The sequence below is a fragment of the Abrus precatorius genome, unplaced genomic scaffold, assembly GCF_003935025.1.
Source record: "Abrus precatorius isolate BTA unplaced genomic scaffold, Abrus_2018 Scaffold8, whole genome shotgun sequence".
Lineage (NCBI taxonomy): Eukaryota > Viridiplantae > Streptophyta > Magnoliopsida > Fabales > Fabaceae > Abrus > Abrus precatorius.
The window spans coordinates 14,753,794-14,768,208 of record NW_020874428.1 but is presented as its reverse complement, the minus strand read 5'-3'; the positions used below and the strand labels follow the sequence as shown (position 1 = coordinate 14,768,208).

At 34.4% G+C, this 14,415-nt stretch overlaps 1 non-coding gene across 1 annotated transcript; it reads right to left on the bottom strand.

Moving 5' to 3' along the window:
- Positions 1–13,888: 13,888 nt before the first annotated feature.
- LOC113848653 lies at positions 13,889–13,993 on the bottom strand. The gene has a single exon (XR_003501917.1). It is a non-coding gene; the product is annotated as a small nucleolar RNA R71 (small nucleolar RNA).
- Between the last annotated feature and the right edge of the window lie 422 nt (positions 13,994–14,415).

Genomic DNA, 14,415 nt, shown 5'->3' with positions numbered 1-14,415 from the left:
CAAAGCTGTGAAAAGAACAAAAATGTGAGTTCAAAAGAAAAAAGTGCAGCAAAGTTCTGCAGAAAAAGATTAAAAAAAAAAAAAAAGAAGAAAAGAGATGAAAATTTTGCTGCAAGAAAAATTTTGTTTGTTGCATAAGTGAGAGAATTAAGGAGGAATAATGCAGATCCAGGATAGTTTTAAAACAAATCACTCAAAACGCCTCTGATCTTTTGAAATTGCATGTATTGTTTTCCATTTTCTTTGATACCTACCTTAACCTTAGCCTTGTTATAACCTGAAAAAGTCCTCTAGATGTGTGATTAATTGTACTAAGCAGAGGAGATGGAGAAATTGGGCAAGCATATGGTAGAGTGCAGTGAAATTGATGATTTAGAGTGAAAACAGCACCTAAACACTGTTGAGTGATGAGAGAAACACTTCCAAGTGAGCTGTGATCATGTTGATTAATTGTACTCACATGAATTTTGATGAAAAATATGAACTTAGGTAGCAATTCTTACTCAATGATGATTATGCAGTAGGAATATCATGATGAGTATTTGGATGAACAACTTGATTAAAAATTTTGCAGAAAACACAGAATTAGAAATTAGAAAAATCTGAAACAAGCAGTTTATGAACTGAATTTGAAAATAGAAGAACTTACCCATGGTTTAGTTTGATTTGCTTGAGGACAAGCAAAAATTCAAGTTTGGGGTGGTGATGAATCCATATTTTTACTGATATTTTAGCATAATTCTAGCTCATTGTATAAAGAAAATATATGAAGAAAGCAGAAAAACTCAGAAAAAGAGAATGATTGAAAGTTTTATTTCAATTTGTAGTTATTTTTGCATTTGTAGAATTTATGCTTAGTTCTTAAGGAATTTATCTTGTTTTTGAAGGAATAATCTGAGCAAAAGTCATGGAAATGGATTATCAATGGAAAGGAAGAGGAAGAATGGCAATGTTGGACTCCAAAATACAAGAATTATGGGATGCAGGCTGGGCGTGATCACTATTGTTAGTAAAAGTTATCATTCCAGAGCCTAAATGAGAAGAGGAGCCTGTGCGTAATCACTTTTATTTACAAGAGTGAGCGTTGCCAGTGTGCGTTATCACTTTCGCCAACGAAAGTGAACGTTCCAGAGAGACTTCATTCTTGATGAGCTGCGCGTTGTCACTTTCGCCAACGAAAGTGAGCGTTCCAGAGGCACTTGTATCAGGACAGCTTGCGCGTGGTTACTATTACTCACGAAAGTGATCACGCGCAGCCCTCGACCTCATGCATTGGCACTCTTATGAATTAAAGTGAATGTTCCAGAGAAGCCTTCAACTCAGCAAGTTGCGCGTGATTACTCTTGCTCTTGAAAGTGAACACGCGCACTACATAAAGCTTCTGCGTGGTTACTCTGGTGAAGAAAAGTGACAACGCGCAGAACTGAGGTTTCTATAAATACATGATTGAAGCGCGAAACTAGGGGTCTTTTGCTCATTTTCTATTTTGTTAGTTAGATTCTCGTTGAGAGAGAGTGGAGAGAAGATTGGGGTCGAAGCTTGAAGCTCCAAGAAGAGGGATCGGATTGGAGCTCGTGGCCATGGCTGCTCTGCATTCTTCTTCATCTTCTTCTTCTTCTTTCTTTGTTTTTGTTGCAATGTGTGCTTAATTTCCCATAGTTAGGGGTTTATGGAACTCGAATTGATGTATTGATTCGACTTTATCTTCTGAACGTTAAGTTCTTGGATTAATTGAGTTGTTAATTCTGCTTTTCATGCAATCTTTGAATGGAAATTCATTTGATTAATCAAGAGGAATCTTTACCAATGGGAATTGGATTGTTTGCTCCGATCTGAATTGGCAACCAGAGTTTAGGAATTTCTTAGGGATAAGGAGACCTAATTCTGCAATCTTATAGTTCTAATTCTTAATGCAACCTGAAATTGAATCTCACCTAAGGGATTAGGGAGGTTTAGTGGATTGTTAGGGTCAATGAGTTAAGGAATTAACCTTTGGCTAGGTATATGTGAAACTGATTGTCAATTATTCAATTGCTTGAATGTTCAGAGGATTTAATTGGATTGATATTGATATTCTTGTGAAGTAAATTCGTAACTATCCTTCATTGCTATTTCATTTCATCACAAATCTTATACTCTGTTTTTCTGCAAGTTCTTTACTTTTGATTGCTCTGATTATTGCTTTTATATGATACAACTCTCTTCTCAAATTCGTATGGCTCAAATGGTTATTTTTCTGTGAAGTGATAATTGAGTTCCTAATTCCCTGTGGAGACGATACTCAGATCTTAAATTTACTCATTACTTGCTGCAATCCTAGTGCACTTGCTAGTGTTTAGATTGCGACCAACATTCACCTTTCAAGAAAATATGTTCAGTATGGTAGGAATGGTAAATATGTACAAAATAAAGAATGATTATGAGTTGAATGGGAAGTGCAATTAGAATATAAAATTGGAATTACAAAATTGGACTAAATTAAAAACAAAAGCACAAAGGAAAAATATATTTTGTATGTTTTTGGCTATTATTGTTCAAGGAATTTAGACTGAGCAGTCATGAAATAAAAGCAAGAAGATCACTCCCCTTTCATGGATGATGGCTCACAATTCAAGAATCAAATTGATGCTTCTCTTGATGGGACTGAGGGCACACTCTGCAGAGAGATGCATAATGGATTCTACACAAAAAGGAAGTCTGGAGACTGGACATATATTTATATATAAAAAAGAACGAAAGCATCAAGTAACTATTGAAAGATAAAGCAGTAAAGTAAAAGTAAAGCAAGAAAAGAAAAGTGATAAAGTGTAATAACTGTGGAAATAGTGGGTAATATGTACAAGGAAATGAAATAAAAATAACTAAAAGGTAAATGACATAAAAGAAACTAAAACTAAATCAGGTCTTCATTTGAGTTGGAGGAAGAAAAACTATCAACTGGATCCTCTCCTTCTTCCTTTGAGGAGCTTAAAGAGAGGAAAGTGTTCCAGCAGTCCTGCCTTTTTGGTCCTTGAGGTGTTTCTAGGTGTATTCACCATTTTGCTGAGCTGAGAGTAACTACTTTTGCTTTGGAAAGTGATTACCTTCAAGACAGACTCTTGTTTTTCTCACCAAAGTGGTTACCTAAAGCTTTGAAAGTGTTTACTCCTGCTGCACTTGATCCTCTCTTGAATTTAAGCAGGAATTGGGTCCAAAGGTTGCAATTTCTCTTTGCAAAACTGAAGTTATGCAGAAACACATATCATTAACAAGCTTAATGCAGAGTGAAGTGCTTATGCAGCAAAATTATGCAGCAAACTCATCAATCATCACAACTCAAATGTAAGACCATTATTGAATGCAGAAAAACAATTAAGAATTCCTAGGAAATTTGTAAGTTGCCTCTCACAGAGCGCTCTTTTAGCGTCACTAGCTTGACAATGCCAACTGCTTGATCAAAGAAGCTAAACCATCTAGCTTGTCCTCTAATTTTCTATGATCAGCAACATAAGTATTTTCCATCTCATAAACTCCTTTAGTTAAGGCCACTGGATTGCTTCTGGTATTGAACTGCTAATTATTAGAAGCCATATTTTCAATTAATTGCCTTACTGCAATAGGAGTTTTATCTACCAAGGCTCCTCTACTGGCTGCATCAATCATCTGTCTATCCATGGATATAAGACCTTCATAGAAGTATTGGATAAGAAGGTACTCATTAATTTGATGATGTGGACAACTTGCACAAAGCCTCTTGAATCTCTCCCAATACTCATACAAACTCTCTTTGTCCATTTGCCTTATATCACAAATTTCTTTTTTGATTGACGTCACTCTAGATGCAGGGAAATATTTTTCCAAAAACATTCTTCCTAGACCATCCCAGCTAGTGACTGATCCAGGTGATAAATAATAGAACCAATCCTTGGCTATGTCTTGTAATGAGAATGAGAATGCTTTCAACTTTATGTGATCCTCAAGAACTCCAGCTGGTCCCATGGTGGTACAAACAATGTGGAATTCTTTGAGGTATTTAAATGGATCCTCACCTGCAAGACCATGAAACTTAGGTAGCAAATGAAACAATCCAGACTTAAGCACACAAGATGTATCTATATTAGGATATTGAATGCATAATGTCTGCATAGATACATCAAGTGAAGCAAGTTCTCTCAATGTTTTCTCAGCCATAATATCTAAATCAAAATGAAAAGAGTCTAGCTAAAAACCTGCAAAATTATGCAGAAATAGTATGCAGTAAAGTGATGCAAAAAAAAATGCAGAAAATGTTGTAGTAGAAAATTATGCAGAATTTGATGAAATTGTGCAGAAAAATACATGCAAAAATAGTATGCAAAAATTTGAAATAGAGTGGAAACAAAACTAATAAAAAAAATATATGTAGGATTATGCAGAATGCAGAATATCAAAACAAAAAAATTATTAAGAAATAGAATGCAAGTGCAAAAAATAATGCAGAATACAAAAGTGCAGAAAAGGATGCAGCGAAAAATTATGCAGAATTATGCAACAAAAAACTGAAAACAGAATAAAAAACAGAGCCGAAAACAAATGCAGAAAAAATGCAGAATGTAACAAGCAAAGTGCAGAAAATTAAAGACAAAAATGAAATGAAGAATTGCAAAATTTAAAGGAAAAAAATGCAAAAGTTTATGTAGCCAAAATGCAAGAATTATGCAAAATTGTGCAGCAAAAAGTCTACAAAAAAAAAATGCAACACAATTCGATGACAAAGTAACTACACATTCAAAATTATGTTTATCCTACCACAATGTAAAAATCAAAATGAAACAAACACACTAACATGCAGAACATAAAAACAAAACAAAACACATAGCATGTTTAATATCTAATCAAGCACCAATGATTCCCTGGCAACGGCGCCAATTTGATGAACGAAATATTTTCTCATTTGCAGAAAGATTTGTCGTCAACCTTCGTCAAAATATGCAGAAAAATTTATGTAGTCTAGGATGCAAGCCTAGGTCGTCTCCCATGAATCATTGGATGAGTGACCAAATATCAAACATGTAGTGTGCAATGTATTTAGAAAGCAAGTAAAAAGGGGGGTTTTGTGATTTCATGTTCAATCAACTTAAGCAGAAAATTAAATTGCAAAGTTTAATCGATAAAATGTAGTAACCCCTAGTTCATTCATATAAACTCTATCCCTATTCCTCTCAAGATTTAATACTCTTCCTCTCCTCTCAGAATTAGGTTGATTTAACAAGCGAAAATCAACCTTATGTTTTCATATGAATTAAGCAATCCAATGAACTCCAATCTCTCATTCCTTAATTACGTAATCTTGGAATTAAACAAGAATTAAGCAATTCAAATTTAGAATTTCCTTAAAACAAATTAGGGTTCATTACGCAATGCTCCCCTCATTCAACCATAAATTCAATTCAAGAGTTTGGGAGGAAGAAATTCATGGAAGAAAAAGATTTGCATTAACATTCAAAAAACCAAGAATTCAAGAATCTATATGAACTCACTAGAGATTACAGGAAAATTAACCCTCCATGAGGATGGGTCTCAGAATTACAAAATGAAAGTAAAGAGAAATCAATAACATCAATAGAAAAATCAAAGAGAAGTAAGGAGAAAATGGAAATCAAACCCTAGGTTGGACCCTTGGCTGTCACGCAAGGCCACCCTAGGCTCTCCAAAATATCCTAAAAACCCTAAAATATCTCAAAGAAAAGGTTCTGCAACAGTTCTCCTTTCTCTTTTTACCCTAAATGGTAAAAATCCATATATAGAAAAGTTGACGCCTTCAGAGTAGTTACTCTCGTTCACGACAGTGAACACTCTCGAGCATAGTGATTACTATCGTTTACAAGAGTAAACACGCGCGAGCATAGTGATTACTATCGTTCACAAGAGTAAACACGCGCAGGGTCCTGAACTTTGGGGCTCTCTAGAGTGTTTACTATCGTTTCCGAGAGTAAACATACACAGGTCTGGGTGCTTCCTTTGGCTCTGGAGTGATCACTATTGCTTCTGAAAGTGGTTACTCTGGCTTGCCCTTTGGATCTAGCTTGTTGTAGTGTCCACTATCACTTCTGAAAGTGGTCACTTTCAACTCAAAATTTCTCAAAGGTTAAAAAATCCATGTAATGAGTCTAGAAATTCCTGCACAATTATTCAAATGATCAAATTATAAATTATATCTATGTAAATCAATGTAAATTAACCAAAAATTAAGAAACCTATGAAATTTGACCAAAATGATATTTTTATGTTATTTACACTTCCTAAATCTATTTTTTCTATTAAAGAACACTAAAAGGATAAGTAAAAATCTAATAAATTGTGGATTCATCACTGACACTTGCCAAGCTGCCATGAAAGTGAGTTTCATTCTCTACCTTTTATTCATGAGTTGGCTTCACATTACACTAAAATTTTCTAAAAAACACAAAAATTAATATAGATATTGAACAGCTTCCTGTGAATCAAAGGAAGTTTAATTGATAATTCTGTGAATTATGTTTGAATTTTCTTTTTAAGTTACTTTTCCCATTCTAAAAATGAAATCACACTTGTATTTTCAAAATGAGGCAGTCTTGCCACTAGGTGCATATAATTCTGAAAAAGCGAATTGTGAGTTCATTGATTAACATGTTCACTTACAAACTCCTAGTGAGACTTGAGTTGTATACTTTTCTTTTATGTGTTATTAATCATAATTTTGCTGCACTCTCTAGAACTTGCCTTGTTTCTCGATTAAATATGCAACTTTACAGTTTTCACACATATGATGAAGGCCTTGTTTGATTATGCCTAGTTAGCCTAAATGAACCTTCCTTTGTGCTTAAATATCTTAGTTCACCCCTTTTAGCTTAATAGCCTTTCTTGAAATTACCTCATTATAAGCCTTGCTAAAAAACCAATTTTACCATTCAAATGAAAAAAGGCATAATGAGTTTAATAAAGAATGAGTTTACAACTAAGTTTGGGGTGGCATCCACAGTTTATTTGCTTGAGGACAAGCAAAGTTCTAAGTTAAGCGTGGGGAATAGCAAGCTATCTAAGTTTTGAGTTCACAAAGACAGAAAGAAATAGCAAAAAGCTGCAGAAAAATGAAAAATATGCAGCAAAGATGGTAAAAATAGCAAAATGTGAGTTCAAAAGAAGAATATGCAGCAAATTGCTGCAGAAAGAGGAATGAAAAGAAAATAGTGTATAAAAGCAAAAGCAAGAGAAAAGAAATATTTAGAATGCTATTGCACGAGTGAAATTATATGCGTCATAATTGAGGGAATTAGTGAGAAATAATGCAGACCCATGCTAGTTTTAAAGTCATTCACTCAAAATGTCTCCAATCTTTTGAAAATGCATGAATTGTTTTCCATTTTGGTCAATACCTACCTTGACCTTAGCCCTGTTATAACCTGCAAAAAGTCCTCTGGATGTGTGATTGACTGTATTAAGCAGAGGAAATTGAGAATATGGGCAAGCATATGGTAGAGTTTAATTAAATTGATGATTTAGAGGGAAAACAATACCTAAACATTGTTGAGTGATGAGGGGAACACTTCCAAGTGAGCTGTGATCATGTTTATGAATTGTGCTCACATGAATTTTGATGAAATATATGAACTTAGATAGGAATTCTTACTCAATGATGATTATGCAGTATGAATATCATGATGAGTAGTTGGACGAACAACTTGATAAAAATTTTTTTTGCAGAAAACATAAAATTGGAAATTGAAAATTCTGAAATAAGTAGTTTGTGAATTGATTTTGAAAAATGGGGGAACTATCCTTGTTTTAGTTTGGTTTGCTTGAGGACAAGCAAAGATTCAAGTCTGGGGTAGTGATGAATCCATATTTTTACTAATATTTTAGCGTAATTCTAACCCATTTGATAAGGAAAATATGTTAGAAAAACTTAGAAAAATAGAATGGTTGACGGTTTTCTTTTAATATGTAGTTATTTTAGCATTTGTGAGATTTCTGCTTAGAAATTAAGAATTTAATCTTGTTTTTGTAGGAATAATCTGAGTATGGTTCGTGCAAATGAAAAATCAATGGAAAGGAAGAAGAAGAGTAGCAATTCTGGACTCAAAGCACAAGAATTATGGAATGCAAGCTTGGCGTGATCAGTATTACCAGTGAAAGCGATCACTCCAGGCATCAAAGAGGAATACACACTGGGCGTTAACACTTTTACCAGCGAAAGTGAGTGTTCCAGAGAAGGCTCAGACATAGCGAGCTCTGCGTTACCACTTTTACTAGTGAAAGTGGATGTTCCAGAGAAGCCTCAGACATAGCAAGCTCTGCGTTACCACTTTTACTAATGAAAGTGGATGTTCCAGAGAACACTAAAATTCAGCAAGCTCTGGGTAACCACTTTTACCAGTGAAAGTGGATGTTCTAGAGAGACCTCTGCATGGTCACTCTTATGAAGCAAAGTGATAACGCCTAGAGTCAGGAATTCTATAAATACCAGAAAAAGCTCAGATCTCAGGGTCTTTTGCTTATTTTTCGTTTTCACTTCATTTTATTCGTTCAAAGAGAGTTAGAGAGAGGATTGGGGACGAACATCAAGCTCCAAGAAGAGGGATCAGATTGGGGATTGTTGAAGATGGATCTTCTGCGTTTCTTTCCTTCTTCTCCTTCTTTCTCTTTCTTTGTTGCAATGTTTGCTTAATTCTTCGTAGTTTGGAGTTTATGGATCTTGAATTGATGTATTGATTTGACTTTTTCTTCTGACCCTTGAGTTCTTAGATTAATTGAGTTGTTAATTCTGCTGTTTACGTAATCTTTGAATGGAAATTCACTTGATTAATCAAAGAGGAACCTTTACCAATAGGAATTGGATCTGTTTCTCTGATCTGAATTAGCAACCAGAATTAGGGATTTCTTAGGGTTAAGTAAACTTAAATTTGCAGTCCTATGGTTCTAATTCTTAATGTAACTTGAAATTGAACTTCACCTAAGGGATTAGGGTGGTTTAGTTGATTGTTAGGGTCAATGAGTTAAGGGATTAACCTTTGACTATTAATATGTGAAACTGATTGTCAATTAACCAAGTACTTGAATGTTCAGAGGCATAGTTGAATTGATATTGATATTTTGGTGAAGTAAATTCTTAACTATCATTCATTCATTTCTAATCTCAACATCAAATTCGTACTCTGTTTTTACTGCAAGTATAATTTTTTGTATTGTTCTGGTTTATTGCTTTTATATGTTACAATCTTTCTAAATTGGTATGACTCAACTAGTTATTGTTCTATGAACTGATAATTGAATTCCTAATTCCTTGTGGAGACGATACTTTGATCTTAAAATTACTCATTACTTGCTACAATTCCTAGTACACTTGCTAGTGTTTAGAAATTGTAACAACAAACTTGTAAAGTAGGCTACTTTCAGCAAAGGGACCAAAGTGATCACTTTCAAAGCTAAAAGTGACTACAGCAGCAGCTTGCACGTGGCTACTATGAAAGTTCATAGTAGTCACTCCAGAGTGTGCAGAATTGAAGGTGATGCGCGTAGCTACTATCAAAGTTCATAGTAGTCACTCCAAAGTGCTCAAAATGTACCAGTGTTGCGCATGTCTACTATTAAAGTTGATAGTGGACACTACAGAAAGGCAAAAAACAACTTATGTTGCCCCGTGTCTACTATGAAAGAATGAAAGTAATCACTTTGGAGGGCCCCAACCTTAGTATAAATAGTTTTTTAATTTCGTTAGGGCACGGAATTCTTACACTTTTCGTACCTTTTCTCTTCTTTACTAAATTAGGACATTTTCTAGAGCTTAGGGCAACCTTGGGTGACAGCCAAAGGTCCAACCTAGGGTTTGGTTTCTCATTTCTCTTGCTTTTGCAGTAATGCCAATGAGTTTTCTGCATTTCCAAACTGTATTTTTGACCCCCATTTCCATGGAGGGCTAAATTTTGTGTAATCCTTAGTGAGTTCATATGGATTCTTGAGTTCCTTGATTTTAATGATAATATAACTCCTTTCTTTTCATGAATTACTTCTTCCTTGCCTCTTGAATTGAATTAATGGTGAATGAGGGGGACATTGCGTAATTAACCCTAATTCATTTAAGGAGATTCTAAACTAGGGATTGCTTAATCCTAGGTTTAATTCTAAGGTTGCGTAATCTTGGGATGAGGGATTAGAGCCTAACAAATTGTGTAATTTTGTTAGGACCATAAGGTTGATTTTCGCTTGTTAAATTAACCTAATTCATGGGAGAGAGGATGAGTGTTAAATCTTCAGTGGAATGAGGATAGAATCTATGTGGATAAACTAAGGATTGCTACTTTCTATTGTTTGAATTAATTAAACTTGTTTGCTTGCTGCTCTTTATATTGATTTGAAACCACAAAACTCCCCCATTTTAATTGCTTGTTCAATTAATGCCTTCAACATGTTTAATAAAGATTAATAGCCAATGTTCACAAGAGACTGATAGTCATATTTTAGTACATCTTTCTCTCCATGTTTTTGGTTTAATTGTGTTTCATTAGTGCATTATTTTGATGTGTTAGTTTAGATTTGTGTTAGTAAGTAATTTAGGATTTAAATATAAATCTTTCTTAATTCCCGCCATAATTTCTTATTTTGACACAGTTTCTTTCAAAGACCATATCTGAAGCTACACTACTTGGAATTGGACAAAATTAGTTTCCCTGGAAAGATAAGACAGAGATCTACAACTTCTCTGTTGGGAGAAAAGCCCCGTTCGAGCATATTCAAGTCCAAAATTGCGTCACAATGTTGCGGCCCTGCACTAAAATTTTCAGAATTTGATTGTATTGTTGATTTTACTTAGTTATGGAGTTGCGTCTCAATTAAGCCCAATTATTATGTCTTTTACTTAGTTAGGTGTTTAGGAAACTCATTAGGGAGTTGGGCCTCAATTAAACCCAATTATTTTATCTTTAAATAGAGGTTATGACTCTATGTACGAATCCTTGTTTTTCTTTTCCCGCAATTTTTTTAGAATTACAAGTCTTTATTTTAAATTCTTTCCTTTATTTTCGTCTCTCTACCTTCCATCTTTTCATATTTTCTGGTTTTGGTCGAAGCATACATGATCATGAAGTAAGGCTAATCTATCAATCAGTTCAAGGTTTCTAGAACAACATTGCATTTGAGTTTCAGGTAAGGTTCTATCGAATTCGCGCTTTTCCTCCTCTTTTCTGATTAGGATAATTACGTTTTTCATGATATTGAACTTTCGTTTGCATTCTAAACAGAGAATGAGAATTTCAGATTTGAAATAAATGAATTCACCTAATTCAATAAATCAATTGTTCTGAATTTTGTTAGAGCATTGGATTTGCGATTGCAGTTCTTGTTTTGATCAAATTCATAATCTAGATTTAGATTTTGGGTTATTAATGTCGTATTGAATTAGTGTTGATTGGAAATTCGTTGGAATTATATTCGTGTAACAATGAGAATTGCGTTGTAGTGATTGAGATCTTAATTTGGTTGAATTTCATATTTTGTTTCGCTATAATTATTCCTTGTTCTTTTCTTTTCTGTTGTTTACAATTTAATTCAAAACAATCCTTCTCTAAGCTAATCTGAAATCACATGATGGAACCAGAAACCGAATGTATCTTATGTCCTTGTGAGATGACCTAGGTTTACTCCTTATATTGCAAATTTTTTAAGAAAATCTAGTTTGTTTGATACCATTGCGACGTGGTTATCAGAGACAATCTAGGGTAACCCTAGTACTACATTAATTTGTTCAAATTTTGATGAGGATTTGTGACAAATCTTTTAAACACAACAAGAAACCGCTCATCAAATTGGTGCCATTGTTGGGGAACATTGGTGCTGATTTTTCATAAACATGTTATTTGATTTGTTTTCATTTTCTACATGATTAGTGAATTCTCTTTGAACTTTTGCATTGTGAATACTTTAGTATAGTTGTAGTTTCATAGGTAAGTAGAGATATCTTGCATTTAGGTACAACCAATTGTTGTTTTCTGCATTTAGGTACAACTAATTCTGATTTCTACACTTTAGTTTGCTGCATTGCATTTTCTTTTGCTACACAATTGCCTTGTTTCTGCTGCATAATTCTGCAGGATTTAATCAATAGGACTGCACACTTGTTGTTTTGTCTTCACTACACATTGTATTTAATTGTTTTGCATAATAGTTTCTTCCATAATCTGCACTTTAGTTACCTCATTCATTCAATTTCTTTTCAATTTCCATAGCTAATTCCTAATGAATGACCAGATCAAATCCGGGAGATTTATATCCTCTGGATATTGAAATTGATAGGATATTCCATAGGAATCTTAGGAACCTTAGGACAAATAGACAAAACTCTGCACATACTGAGGAACCATCTTCTCCATGATAACCACATCGCAATGGTATCAAACAAAGAATAATTCTAATGAAACGAAATATGAAGTTCAACCAAATCAAGATCTCAATCACTACAACGCAATTCTCATTGTTACACGAATACAATTCCAATGAATTTCTAATCAACACTAATTTAATACGACATTAATAACCCACAATCCAAATCTAGATTATGAATTCCATCAAAACAAGAACTGCAATCGCAAACCCAATGCTCTAACGAAATTCAGAAAAATTGATTTATTGAATTAGGTGAATTTATTTATTTCAAATATGAAATTCTCATTCTCTGTTTAGAATGCAAACAAAAATTTAATATCATGAAAAATGTAATTATCCTAATCAGAAAAGAGGAGGAAGAGCAAGAATTTGATAGAACCTAACCTGAAACTCAAATGCAATGTAGTTCTTGAAAATCTTGAACCGATTGATGGATTAGCCTTGCTTCATGATCATGCTTGCTTCTGCCAAAACCAGAAAATATGAAATAGATGGAAGGTAGAGAGATGAAAATAAAGGAAAGAATTTAAAATAAATACTTTTGGAATTCTGAAAAATAATGAGCGGGAAAAGAAAAACAAGGATTCGTACATAGAGTCATAACCTCTATTTAAAGATAAAATAATTGGGGTTAACTAAGGTCGAACTCCCTAATGAGTTTCCTAAACACCTTACTAAGTAAAAGACATAATAATTGGGCTTAATTTAGACCCAACTCCTTAACTAAGTAAAATCAACAATACAATCAAATTCTGAAAATTTTAGTGCAGGGCCGCAACATTGTGACGAAATGTTGGACTTGAAGATGCTCGAACTGGGCTTTTCTCCCAACAGAGAAGTTGTAGACTTCTGTCTTATCTTTCCAGGGACACCAATTTTGTCCAATTCCGAGTAGTGTAGCTCCAGATATGGTCTTTGTAAGAAGTTGTGTCAAAATAAGAAATTATGGCGGGAATTAAGAAAGATTTATATTTAAATCCTAAATTACTTACTAACACAAATCTAAACTAACACATCAAAATAATGCACTAATGAAGCACAATTAAACCAAAAACATGGAGAGAAAGATGTACTAAAATATGGCTATCACTCCATCTTCCATATATTCTTCTCTGCATTCTTTAAATTCCGAACCTTTAGAAATGGCAGAAAATGACCTGACACTTAAGGAGCTTGCTGCACCAGACTTCACTTACCAGACTTTGTGTATCCAATACCCGGATGTGGATGCCCTTTTTGTTCTTAAAACTGGCCTAATCCATCTTTTTCCTAAATTTCATGGTCTTGCAGGTGAAGATCCACATAAACACCTCAAGGAATTTCATATTGTTTGCTCTACAATGAGACCACAAGGTGTGCCTGAAGAGCATGTGAAATTGAAGGCTTTTTCGTTCTCTTTTAAGGATTTGGCTAAAAATTGGCTGTATTATCTTCCACCTGGCTCTATTACAAGTTGGGACACCCTCAAAAGATTGTTCCTGGAAAATTTTTTCCCTGCCTCAAGGGCTACCTCAATAAGAAAGGAAATATGTGGTATTAGGCAGCTGGAGAGGAAAATTTTGTATGAATATTGGGAGCGTTTCAAGAGACTATGTGCTAGCTGCCCCCATCATCAGATAAGTGACTAGTTGCTAATCCAATACTTCTATGAGGGGTTACACCCAATGGATAGGAGCATGATCGACGCAGCTAGCGAGGGAGCCCTAGTTTATAAGACTCCTGCAGCCGCTAGAAACCTTATTGAGAATATAGCAGCTAACTCTCAACAGTTTGCTACAAGGCAAAATTTCATCATGTCCAGGAGTGTCAATGAAATTCAAACTTTAGATTCACACAAGCTGAAGCATAAGCTAGATGAATTGGCTTCTATGGTAAAACAGTTGGCATCCATCCAAAAGAATTCTGCTGCATATACACCTCTGCCTCCATCCATTCCAGCCATGCTTTGTGGGATCTATTCATCTATGGATCACTTCACTGATAGTTGCCCCATAATGCAAGAAACTGAATCTTCGGAAGGTAATCCTCAAGCTTATGCTG